The 13612-nt window shown below is 36.6% G+C and overlaps 1 pseudogene; it reads left to right on the forward strand.

The window, feature by feature from the left end:
• Nucleotides 1-12231: 12231 nt before the first annotated feature.
• On the forward strand, nt 12232-13396 carry LOC103199663 (annotated as a pseudogene).
• The last annotated feature ends 216 nt before the right edge of the window (nt 13397-13612 follow it).

Raw genomic sequence — 13612 nt, forward strand, 5'->3', positions numbered from 1 at the left:
GGTGCCCGGGAGGCCCAGTGCTCCAAACGAACCCTACAGTGTCAGCTCTGTGGTGTCTCAGCGTCCACGGCCCTTTATGTAAGCTCCAAGGATGGATGGACTGCCAGTGGCTAGAGCTGATCACGGGGCTTCTTACCAGAAGGGTGGGGAAATCTTTCTTGTCTCTCTGTCTCTTTTTTTTTTTCCCCTCATCATGGCCCTTACCCTCTGCTCACCTGAATTCCCAGATTTTGCACACAGATTTAAGCTCCTCCTTTTTGGCCCAGTTCAACCTTTCTCCTCTGAAGCAAAATCATCTCCAAAGACTAGTGAAGCATTAGCCATTGTTATGAGTAAGGGAGGTGGGGAAGGCTGCCTGACGAAACCTCTTCCAGGACAGAGCTTAGAGAGCAAACACAGAGGTCTGACCTCAACCAGAACAACCTAGTTTAGGCTTAAAATGGAGCCTGGTGCCATAATCCCAATTACTAAAAAATCTCTCTTAACCCAGGGATGAGGTAATGGCAGGAGGGCTGAGAGATGGCTATGGCAAGAGGAGATTTTGCCTTCTCCTATATCCCAATTTGTCATTATTCCCTAGAAAGAATGCCATTGCTGGAAATATATTCCTGCCCTCTGGGTTAGCCATTTTCATAGGCTTTCAGTTCTTAGTGAGATTTTCAGCTCAACTCTTCGCTTTGTCTGAAGGAACCTGTTGGCATGGCACCTCATCTGCCACAGAGGGGAAATGAGCTGAGAGTCCCCTTACTTTTTTCTGATGTTCCATCTCATTGCCTTACAGAAAAGCCTGGATACAGGAGGAAGGGGCTAGAGGAATCCACCTCCCATATATCTGAATAAAAGCATAGCTAGAGCATCCTTGGTTACTGCAAAACATGTTCATCATCATCTCCTATTGATGATTTACAGTTGTGCATTACTGTTATTAACATCTTTATTTTTAGTTATTCCTCATTTCTTCCTCTGAAAACAAGATTACTACAAATTTAGATAACTATATTAGTGGCATTTGACTGCTAACCAGAAGGCTGGTGGTTCAAACCCACAAGCCACTCCTCATAAGGAAGGTTGGGCAATCTACTTCCATAGTGATACCACCTCAGAAACCCAAGGAGGGCTGGCTATGAGTCCAATCTGACTCAATGGAAGTGAGTTTTTTGTTTTTATATTAGTGAGAGAAATACATCTAGTCTGAAAGAAATGCTTCTAACAAGTTATACCAGTTGCTGTTGAGTCAACTTTGATTCACGGTGACTTCATGTGTTTCGGAGGAGAACTGTGCTCCATAGGGTTTTCAATGGCTGAGTTTTCAGAAGTAGAACACAAAGACTTTTGCCCACAGTGCCTCTCTGGTGGACTCGAATTTTCAACTTTTTGGTTAGCAGGCAAGGATGTTAGAAGTTTGCAGCATCCAGAGACTCTAATACTTTATCTAATGTTTAATTCTAAGTTTTTACAAAGGTGTATTTATGCTTTGACTTGAAAACAAAGATAAACATGCTTATTAAATAATAATTGTTGTTGCCTTTTTGCTCCCCTCCTTGACTTGCCAGCTATTGCCAACTTCATTTCCATATTATCAGCCAACTGAGAGTCTCACAGTCTTTCTCATCTTCTTTGTTCATTCATTCAGTTGTTATGAATTGGAACTGACTCCTCAGCAGTGAATTGTTTTTTTTTTTTTTTTTTTAGTTGTTTGTCAAAGGTTATTATTAAAGCTATTTTTACAATGTTAATTCCTCTCACTTTTTATTTCCACTGTCAGCATTCTAAAAGAAGATTTCTTGTGTAAACTATTTATGTAGACTGTTCTCCCTGCTTCCACTCCATTCATTTCATGCTCCAAACCATTTCTCACACTGACAAATTAATTTCCTCCAGTGTAGCACAAGTTATGACATTCGCCTGCTCAAAAATCTTCAATGACCTCTATTTTCCATCATAATGAGTATAAATATAATAAATGTTCCTTCATTCCCTTGCTGATTTTTCCTACCTGATTTTATTTCCTACACCCTCTAGCCTAACCAAATTGAATCTCATAATATCCCTGTAATGGGTACCCACATAGCCCTACCTCTCAGATTTTACGTTTGTTTGTTTTCTTTTTTTCCATGGAGTTCCCTCTGCCTGTATTGTCATTACACACAATTCTGCCTCCCCCAGCAGCACTGACTTTCAAAATTGTACAGAATTTTAAGGCTCTCTCTCTTGGTTTCTACACCCCACAATATGAAAGAGAAAACCCTAATGGCCACCTATAGCTCTTTACTGCCATTTTTAGCAACCTCATGTTATATGTACACATACATATTCATCTCGTTAGAAGGTAAATTTATTTTTATGGCTACAACACCTAGCATAGCATTATTTAACACTCAATAAGTATTTGATGAAAATGAACTGAATTGAGCTGGAAGTTATTCTCTAAAGTTTACATCTAATTCCTCTCAAAGCTTCTAGATTGCAAAAATAAATGACTCTGGAAAGGGTAGTAATGTGGAAGTAAATGAATAATCAATCAAAAAGTAATTATAAATAAAGTAAGTGTATAAAAATGATCAGAAATCAATAGCTATCCTCTAACATGAAAAAAAGAAAACCCTAAAAATATGGTCGAATATGTAAATAGACTATATACTGGAAGGAAAATCCCACTGGTTATAATTTCAACTATATTCACACAACTAGATAAAATGCCTAGGGATAAAGTTAACAAGAAATGGGCAGGATCCATATTTTTAAGTATTTCAAGCAGTAGTTTAGGGCATAAAACATGAATTGGAAAAAGGTGAAAATGATACTTTAGTCCTAAATAAAATTTAATAAAAATGCCAATTGTTCTTTATACAATCTGAAGCTGTATTGATAGTCCAATAAAGCTATAAACAGGACTTTTTCTTCTTCTTCTTCTCCTTTTTCTTTTATTTTTTTCAAGAATAGGTAAGCTGTTTATAAAGTTCAAATGAAAAAGGAAAAAAAAGAGACAATTATCTGGGAAAATTCTAAACAAGAATGAGGGCAAAAATATAACTTAAATATTAAATCATATCATAAATATGATAATGAGACATGATTGGTAGATGGATAACTATAGTCAAGATAAACAAAAAAAATAAACCAAACTCACTGCCATCAATTCTAACTCACAGCGACCTGGTGGAATGATTGGTGAGTTTGAACCACCAACCTTCTGGTTAGCAGCCAAGTGCCTTAGGCACTGTACCTCTAGAGCGCCTTAGTCAAGCTATGTTGTTATTATGTGCTGTAGAGTAGGCTCTGACTCACAGCGACCCCTCCTTGGGTTTCCAAGGTTGTATCACTACAGAAGTAGATTGCCTAACCTTCCTTCCGAGGAATGACTGGTGGGTTTGAACCACTAGCTTTCTGGTTAGCAGTCAAGTGCCTTAGGCACTATGCTACCAAAGCTCCTAGTCAAGCTATAGGCCTAAATATATTTAGGAAAGATACCTGGGGAAAAATAAGTTGAATTCCTATCTAAGTTCTTAGCTAAAATAAATTCTTTATTAAGGAAACTTAAATATAAAAAACTCCACTAAAATACTAGAAGAAAAGTTTAAGAGAAATTGTTCATAATTTATAATAATTGTAAAACAGAACTGTAGAAAAGATTCATGAATTTTACTATATTAAAGAATTAACAAACAAAAAACCCTTTCTTATATATGAAGAGCACCAACATATTAATAAGACAAAGAAGATTTTAAAAACTCAACTAAAAAAAAAGGCAGGACGTGAGCAACAGTTTATGAAAACAAAAACACAAATGCAACTAAAACATGAAAATATGCAAAAGCTTACTCAGAGGAAGAGAAACTACATTTCATTTATCAGATAAGGAATAAAAAAGCTTGATGTATATGATGGCAAAGGTAGGAGAAATGGACATTTCCATAACATGTGAGTGGGGAAATAAATTTGTACATTTATGGGAAAGGAGTTTTGAAATATAAAAAAATTTAAAATGCACATAACCTTTTACTCATTTCTGGGAATTAATCCAGCACATACACTCACACATATGAAAAATAACATGTGTACAATATTTGCACTGATGAAAGATTGGAAACAATTTGATTGTCCATCAGTAGGTTTTGGTTAAATAAATGATTGAATATTCATACAATAGTATGCTATGTATTCCATTAAAGAATGAGGTAGCTCATCTCCTGACAGAGAACAATTTCCAAGGTGCATCATTAAGTGAAAAAAAAAGGTGTTAAAAGACAACAGAATATGTGTAAATACATGCTAACGTATCATATGCATTGACTATCATTTAAGATTACATACAGTCTATCTGTGGAGAGGTACAGGGGAGTTGGAGGTGGGAAGGGTGGTCTGAAGAACAGTGTTGGGAAAGATACTTCATTTTCTTATATACCCTTTATACTTTTAGAATATTGAACATATGCATATCACCAATCAAAAATAAAATGCAATAATCTTTCATAATGATTTATTTGTTGTGCTAGTAGTTACTTCTTGATTGTTTCTTAATTTAAATATAAAAAATGACTAAGGCATTTTCTTTGCTCTTAAAAGACAATAACCTAATTGACGAGAATATACATAATAATTGTTAAAAGCTCTGGAGTCATCTCTCTGGGTTTGAATCTCATCTCTGCACCTTAATAGCTGTGTCACTTCATATAAGTTACTTAACTATTCTGAGTTTGGGTATTCGTATTGGTAAAATTAAAATACCTACTTCACAGGATTGTTAATCTGAGTCAATGAAATAATGTACTAAGCACATTGTCTAATTCACAGAAAGTATTATGAAATTTATAAATTACAAAATGTTTTAAAATGATAATTGACATTGCATAAATATTTCATAGAAGTCAAACTATTATTGGTAGATTCTATTCATGGAGAATAATCTTTGTTGTTCTGGCTACAGAAAATTCTCTTTAATAAATCATCTTTTTTAACTAACTGCACTCTGATTCTGTAATGCTTTCTAGAGAAGAAATTACCTGGTTGTTTAATTTAGGTAGAAATTCCTTCATTCTGGAATCATGAAATGATAATGAACTGGACTCTATGCCTTGTGGAAAGGTCTATTTCCCATCAGTAGGAGTCTAAGCAATGTGCTTAGAGTAGAACTTTGGTCATTGTGGTGCTTTTTGTGGAAAACTATGAAATACTAATTTGTTGAATTTAAGGTAACAGTTTATAACTTTATGCTAAATCATATATATAAATACATTATATTATGAGACATAATATACACAAAGGCAATAAACACTGAAACTGATGACATTGGAAATCCTACCTACCCCATTTTAGAAGTGCAATACTTATATTCCTTGCTTTTTACTGACTTGCTTTGGATTCTAAGATATGTTATCACAATTCTATAGAAAAGATTTGCTTTATACCACAATCTCAAGTCTTAAATTAGAATTCTATTAGGAAAAAAAAAAAAAAATCTCAGAGAAAATGGACAACAGTGTTTTAGTGGCCCACATTGGCCCTACATTCAGTTTAGTATCACTTAGATGTATTAAATATTAACTAATTGATCTTGCCCATATTTGGGCTCTTTTTGTCCCCCTTAGGAAATGATAAATGATTAATGAATTCCAGGAAAGAGGAATATTTCTTAAGTCAAATTTCCTCTGCTTCCATGTTTGTTTTCTGACCAGTTGCATAGGTAGTATTTATACAAACATAATCATTTAATTTAGTTAAGAGGTCACTGAGCTTGGATATTGAAATAATGTTTTCCTAACTACCTATTATTCCCTCTTAAGAGACAATAACTTTATTTGGGAAATATACATAATAATTGTTAAAAGATTTGGAGTCATCTATCTGGGTTTGAATCTTATTTCTGCAACTTAATAGCTGTGTCACTCTGTACAAGTTACTTAACCTGTTTGGGTTTGGGCATCCATATTGGTTCTGATTTATAAACAGAACATGAATTACTAAGAGTCTTCATGTATATTGAGAGTTAACTCTGTGAGCCCCTTAAGTCATTTGCTGAACATGTATATGATTATGTAGAGTTAATTCATGCAGTGAAGAAGAGTTTCTGATGTTTTGACCAATGAAAATAGGCCTGAAGGAATAATACAAAAAGCTACCAGTTCTGAGCATCTTTTGTATACCAGCTCCATCCTATAATTTTGTTATTGTTGTTGATTTGTATATGCTATCATTTAATCCTCACAGCCAGTCTTGAAGGTAGATATGATTATCTGCATCTTAGGAATAAGGAAAGAGTCCTGGACACATCCAAAGAGGGGTCGCTATGAGTCAGGTCCGACTCGATGGCACATAACATAACAACAACACACAACAACTTAGACACATCATGGGACATATGAAAGATCACTGTCCCAGAAAAGGAATTCAACACCTGTGCTCTTAACCATAACACTAAATGCATCTCAAAGCCCTTCTTAATCTAAGATGTTATATGAGTCTAAGGTGTTATCATGAGAATTAAAGTTATTCACAGCTGGGACAGGTTCTTAGTGGAGTTTATGGATTTTTTAAAATAATATGCATATGCACATATGTAAGTATGGGCATATGATTGCATGCACAAATACTTACATCTCGCTATGGGTTGACAGTTTGAATCCTGCAAGCCACCTTTCAGGAGAAAGACCTGGTGATCTGAGTGGGGAAAAGATCAGACATTCTGCTTCCATAAAGATTACAGCCAAGAAAATCCAACAAAGTAGTTCTAATCTGTAACAGATAGGGTCACCGTGAGTTGGAATTGACAATGGATTTGGTTTGGTTTAGATCTATCTACTTATTTACCTTCTTTATTTTAGAGACAAGTTTGGCTGGATAATCTCTTCTGATCTTTTTCAACCCGAGATTTTACCTGTTGTATAATTAGTTTGTGTTTTTAGTCTTTACATTGCTGATCACATCATCAAAGTTCAATCAGACCTCCTGGTGAATTGAATTCTCTCAGCAGCTTAAAAGAAGATATAGTGATTGGGGCGTCCAGGGAAACTTGAAACAATGAGGACAACAATGGATCTCTTTTTGTAATCAGTAAACCATTTGGGAGTCTAAACTAAATTCACAGTTTAATTTCTCAGATGTGGACTTCCTTAAAATAGGCAGAAAGAAAATGACCTCTTGGCCTTGTTGACAGCCAGTTCAACCTAATAGTAAAATATCCTATGGGGCAACAAAGTTGTCTGTTTGAATATTTACTTTTTTGTAAAAATAGATCAGGGAAAGTGAAAATGAAAACATTTCCTTGGTAATCTATGAACAATGTGCTTTCAGTTTCACTATGTAAATCTAAGATGAGAGCAATAACATGGGCCACATAAAATGGAGTCACTCACTGTGGTCCAGGCAGCAGCCACATGCAGTTTTGAGCCTGAATGTTCCATTAGATTTATCAGCTGAGGAGCCTAGCCAAGGGGCAGGGATGTTCAAAAAGTGCTATGAATGAGATTTAGGAAATTAAGCAAGAGAGTTTTTGGAGAAAGAAGGACTGTTCCACTGAGAATTGTATTCAGAGTCAGAAATGGTCAGGAGTCAGACCTTTAAAACATGTACGTTGGCTGTTGTTGCTGTTGTTAGGTGCCATCGAGTCGTTTCCGACTCATAGGGACCCCATGCACAGCTGAACGAAACACTGCCCAGTCCCATGCCAGCTCCACCATCCCTGCTATATCTGAGCCCATCATCGCAGCCACTGTGTCAATCCATCTCATTGAAGGCCTCTCCCTCTTTCGTCGACCCTCCACCCTACCACGCATGACATCCTTCTCCAGGGAATGAATGGTCCCTTCTGACAACATGACCAAAATAGGTGAGATGAAGTCTAGCCATTCTCGCTTCCATGGAGCTTTTTGGGTACACTTCCTCCAGGACAGATCTGTTAATTCTTTTAGCAGTCTATGGTACTCTCAGCATTCTTCGCCAGCACCACAACTCAAAAGCATCAACTCTTCTTCGGTCTTCGTTGGCTAGAGATTACCAAATGTCTGAGATTCTCTGATTGTTGTTAGCTGCTGTAGAATCAATTCTGACCATGGTGACCCTGACTCAAGGCAGCCCCATGTGTGCAGAATAAAACTGAGATTGCCCTAGATTGTGGCAAACTGGAACAAATACACTAGATTTAAGTGTTTTGCTGTGCCAAATTGGTCTCTGTCACAAGGTTCCTGTTAGTGTCAATCTGCGTGTTATCTACAATTTGATATCTCATACTCATACTCAATGGCACATAACAACAACAGCATAAAAAAAATTACTACCAAATGTGATCATCAGAAGATTCATAAAAGCATGCAATTGTGGTAGAATAGGAGCTAAGTGACATTCACAATAATAAATTCTCAGAAAAAGGAAACTTTTAAGGCTCTGAGTAAAGACCTTTGTTGTAGTACAATTGGACAGCCCTCTGTTTGAGGAGAACTCTGGTCATTGGTACAGACTATCTCTGAAGAAAAGAAAAGAATCCCAAAGAAGAATGAAAAGTAGGACAAATAGAAAATGCCATTAAATGAACAATATGACTCATTTTATCTTGCTTAATCCCCACATTTGCTTTAACTTGCAATGTTAAATAGGGGTGATTAAAACATTTATAAGATTTGGAGCTCTGTTTTAATTTCTAACTATATGGCATACTTTATTACCTTAGTGAGATTGTGCTATTGTCCTTTAAAGTTAAACATGTAAAGAATAGACTGTGTACAAAGCCTAACTTTTTACTGCTACTTAAGAGAACGTTAACTTCATCCATGAGTGGTGGTGACTCATGTCATCCTTCTTCCAAGATAGATTGCAGTGTGTGTTTTACCTTGAGTGCTGGACAGTGACCTGTACTTGGTAAATAAAGATATGATTTGCAGAATCAGGTAAGTTCATAAGCCCAAATATTTACCAAATGTTTTGCAAGGAAGACCAGAGTGTAAACTACACTTTTGTTGACCACCGGTTGTAGGTTAATGAAGAACATCCTGACTGCAAGACTAACCAGGACAAGCTCATCCACACTGAGACAAATATAAGTCAAAATTCAGAACACTGTGTTTCATCGTTTATAAACAATATAGAGGAAATCCTATTTACCAAATCCAGGAAACCAATTGCTTAATCATCCATCTTTCTGGGTTAGAAAATGATCAGCTATTCTTGTCGATGTTTTCTTTGGATCTTACCCAATGTAGTTTATTAGGTTAAGCTTCCCCATTATCATTTCTTTGATATTTAACAGGGTCTGATCTCACTGTGGGTATGGAAGGGTCCCGTCATCATGCCCTTCCTCATATATCTGGTTATGGTAAGCCATCTCTAACTTTAACCCACAAAACATACAGATTTATTATAGGAAAATTTCTGAGATAGTGTTTAGTCAAATAGATACTCCAAAATTTGATTGCTTGGTAATTGTCTATATTCCTGTGTTGTTCCTCTACTGAATGTTCAGATCAAAGCTGTCAAGTTGTCATTCATTCAATAAATGTTTAATGAGCATGTATTATTTGCAGCCCTGTTCAATACAATGAACAACAAAAAGAAAGTCCCTGCTGTCAAGAAGTTTATATTCTAGATGAGGGAAAGAGGGAATGAACAATACATTATATGATACCAACTAGTGATAAGGTCTGTGAACAAAAATAAAGAAGGGTTAAGGATATGGTGGTCAGGGAGGATCTCTGTAAGGGTTTGTGCTAAAGCTTACAAAGCTCATAGCTGGCTCATTGTTGCCACCTTCAGGCCATTGTATGATCTGCAGAGTGGGTGGATTGAAGCCAAAATAAGTATGTTTTTTGGTTTGAGGCTGTCACAAATTTGACAAGGCCTAGGTAAGAGTGCTCTGGTGATGTGGTGCCTAAGGCATTTGACTGCTAACCAGAAGTGTGGCAGTTCAAACCCACCAGCCACTCCTCAGAAGGAAGATTGGGCAATCTACTGTAGTGATACTGCCTTGGAAAGGAAGGGTCACTATGAGTCTCACTTGACGGCAGTCTGTTTGGATTTTTTGGTTTAGTAAGCAAGAGTGAGAAAAAAGTATGCTAAAAGAGGGACCTTATGGATGTCAGTGACAAAACTGGAATCCATTACACAGTGCTATCATGCCTGGTATCATACGTGGAGCTTGAGTGATGCTATTCTCTGCATTGAAAACTTCCAACTCCCTATTTCCTACTCATGTGAATACAAAATACTCAGTCTTGTATTTAATCTTTTCCACAAACTATTCCCAATATAACTTGTTGGCTGTATGTTATCCTAAATCTAATTGATATATCACATTCCTGGAAAGTTTTATGATAATAATAATAAATTATAATAAATATAATTTATATAAATTATATATCTCTAATAATAAAGTAATGATAAAATTTATGTAAGCTTCATGAAAGCAAAGGTTTTTATCTGCTGTTATTTGCAGCAATTAAAACAGTATACTCAATAAATACTGAAAATACATTCAAAATATATTTTGAACACAATAACAAAATATGGAAATGTAGTTTAAGGCAGAGCATATAACCATTCAGCAATTTATAAGATCAGTTAAGAAAAGGGAAGTATACAGCCTTGAAAGCATTTGTCTCAATGCAAAATCTATTCAGAGACGTAGCAAAGGAATCAGATGCTACAGTTTGGGTTAGTTATAAAACTTGTGGAGATTTCCTGCCCAGAGGACAACCACAGTGATTTTCTTATAGCTCAGTTTGAGTGACTGTGGGAAGAGAAAGAGATATTCCCTGCATTTTTGACTGAAAAGGATTTCACATATATTTGATTTATCAAAAAACCAGAGCAAAACTGTTTAACACTTAAAAACAACACACATTGCTCATTTGAATGATTGTACTTATATTCTTCAAAATATGTAATGGGTCTCGCTATCTGTGACACCTAATGTTATGTGTGAAGTTGGCTCGGGCATGATTCTCAATATTATGCAATTATCTTCCATTATGTGATCCAATGTAAGTGGAGTTTTCTTGGGGCTGTGGCCTACATCCAGTACACATGGATATCCTGGCAAAACTCTCTTTCTCTCTCTTAATATGTATATTAAGATGCTACTTCTCTAAACAACCCAGCCTAAGACATTCAGTAGCAAGAGTGGTTCTAGAAGAACAACATTTAAGAATGAGTTTTCTGAATGGGTTCTCAAGTCTGGATAGTCTTAAAGTCAGTGATGACTCTGTCTCCAGTAATAAAGAGGGCACTGCTAATCTATGGCATGAGGTGGCATTAGAAATACAGATTTCCCTTGCTATCCAAAAGTACAGTGTTGCTAGGAAACCGTTCATAAATTGAAATGGCAAAAAAGCAATTATCACTAATTTATATGGCAAAATTTTTTAACATTCCTAGACCAAAATAATAACCTACCAAATCATAACAAATAACACATGAAACCTAAAATAACACTAACTCTGGTGGTGTGGTGCCTGAGGCATTTTATTGCTAACCAGACAGCTGGTGGTTCAAATCTACCAGCCACTTCTTGAAAGGAAGATTGGGCAATCTACTTCCATAGTGATACTGCCTTGGAAGCCCAAGGAGGAGTCGCTGTGAGTCAAATCCCCTCAAAGGGGGTGAGGTGTTTTTCTTTCTTTCTTTTTTAATGTAGAGTTCACAGACACAGTTCAAAGCTATGGTAGCTTGGCACTGAGATACTGAGAGGAGGAACTTGGCAACAATACTCTCGTTGCTAGGGATGCACACTGCCTTTTTAACAGCTCACTGCAAAACAAACGTTGAATGCAACTTTACCTTTTTACCTTTTTTCATAAAAGTGAAAATCTTATTTGGTACAAATATAGGTCTTTTATAAAACTGAAGTGGCATAAATATAACTTTCAAAAAATAGAAGACAACTATATGCAAAATAATACCATCACTGAATCAAATATTTATGAGACACAAAGCTCTGTGTGATTACATATTTGATACATTTCCACAATTCTGTCAAAATGAGAAGTATAAGGAAGCTGACTGGTTGGTCCTACTTTTGCTAGAAAAAATGATAAAAGAAAGGGATGAGCTCAAAGCTTCTGAATCAGAGCTCAAATGTCATATATAAGACCTGAGAATTGCCACTTGTGCTCTGAAAGAAAGCTTATTTTTTGTAGTAAAAGAGCTTTCTTGCCAAAAAACAAACCCAGAATCTTATTTTAAGAGTGGCTGAGTCCAACTGCGGCTCCTCGTTGGGCTCTGGACCCCCTGCAACACCCTGGAAACATGACTTGAGATTTCAAACCTGGAGACTTCACCTTTGCCAAGATGAAAGGGTATCCTCATTGGACAGTCTGAGTAGATGAGGTTCCTGATGGAGATGTAAAGCCACCCACAAAGAAACTACCCATTTTCTTTTTTGGAACTCATGAGACTACTTTTTTAGGACCAAAGGATATATTTCCTTACTCCAAAAATAAGGGAAAACATGGCAAGCCAAATAAATGAAAAGGTTTTAATGAAGGTTTATGGGAAATAGGTAACATTCCGAAAGTGAAATTTTCAAGTCAGCAGGCCTCAACTAAGCAATCAAATGCATCATCTGATGTTAAAGCTGAAGAAAAAGAAACTAGTGCTTCAAAGGAACATACCGATCATGAAGAAAAAGCCAGCAATGAGGATGTGACCAAAGCAATTGATATTACTACTCCGAAAGCTGCCAGAATAGGGAGAACGAGAAAGGCAGAAAAACAAATAGAAACTGAGGAGGCAGGAGTAGTGACAACACCAATAGCATCTGCTAATCTGGTAGCATAGTGCCTAAGGCACTTGACTGCTAACCAGAAGGCTGTCGGTTCAAACCCACCAGCCACTCCTGGGAAGGAAGATGGGGCAATCTACTTCCATAGTGATACTGCCTCAGAAACCCAAGGAGGGGTCGCTATGAGTCAGGTCCGACTCCATGGCAAATAACAACAACAACAACAACAACATCAATCTAAAAGTGATCCCTAAAGCAGGATGACCTACAGCTACAGAAGTGAAGATTCCAAAACCAAGAGACAGACCCTAAATGGTAAAACAGCCTTGTCCTTTAGAGTCACATGGTAAGTGAAGAAGAAAAAAGTAAGAAAAAGGGGCAAGAGGAAGAACAACCTAAAAAGCAGCTGAAAAAGGGTGAAGAGGGCCAAAAGGAAGAAGATAAACCAAGAAGAGAGTCAGACAAGAAAGAGGGGAAGAAAGAAGTGGAATCAAAAAGGAAAAAATTAGGTAAAGCAGGGGTTACATCAACCTCTGATTCTGAAGAAGGGGATGATCAGAAGGTGAAAAGAAAAGAAAAAGGTGGAAGAAACTTTCAGACTGCTCACAGAAGGAATATGCTGAAAGGGCAACATGAGAAGAAAGCAGCAGATAGAAAACGCAAGAGGAGCAGATGGAGACTGAGCACTAAGCAACACGTAATCTATGGTAATAAAGAATAGATCTCATTTGGGGCTCAAAGCATTAACCCAGTTACTGAAAAGAGAATACCAGCAGAGCAAACAAGAGATGAAGATCTTGAGATAGGCCCATTGGACTGAATTTCCCCCTCCTCCCCTTCATGGGAGAATGTTCCAGACTTGAAATCGAGGACTTCGTTATTAATGGCACAAATATACTGTGTTAC

This window comes from Orycteropus afer, unplaced genomic scaffold (genome assembly GCF_000298275.1).
Source record: "Orycteropus afer afer isolate SDZICR_OR568_19922 unplaced genomic scaffold, OryAfe1.0 scaffold00116, whole genome shotgun sequence".
Lineage (NCBI taxonomy): Eukaryota > Metazoa > Chordata > Mammalia > Tubulidentata > Orycteropodidae > Orycteropus > Orycteropus afer.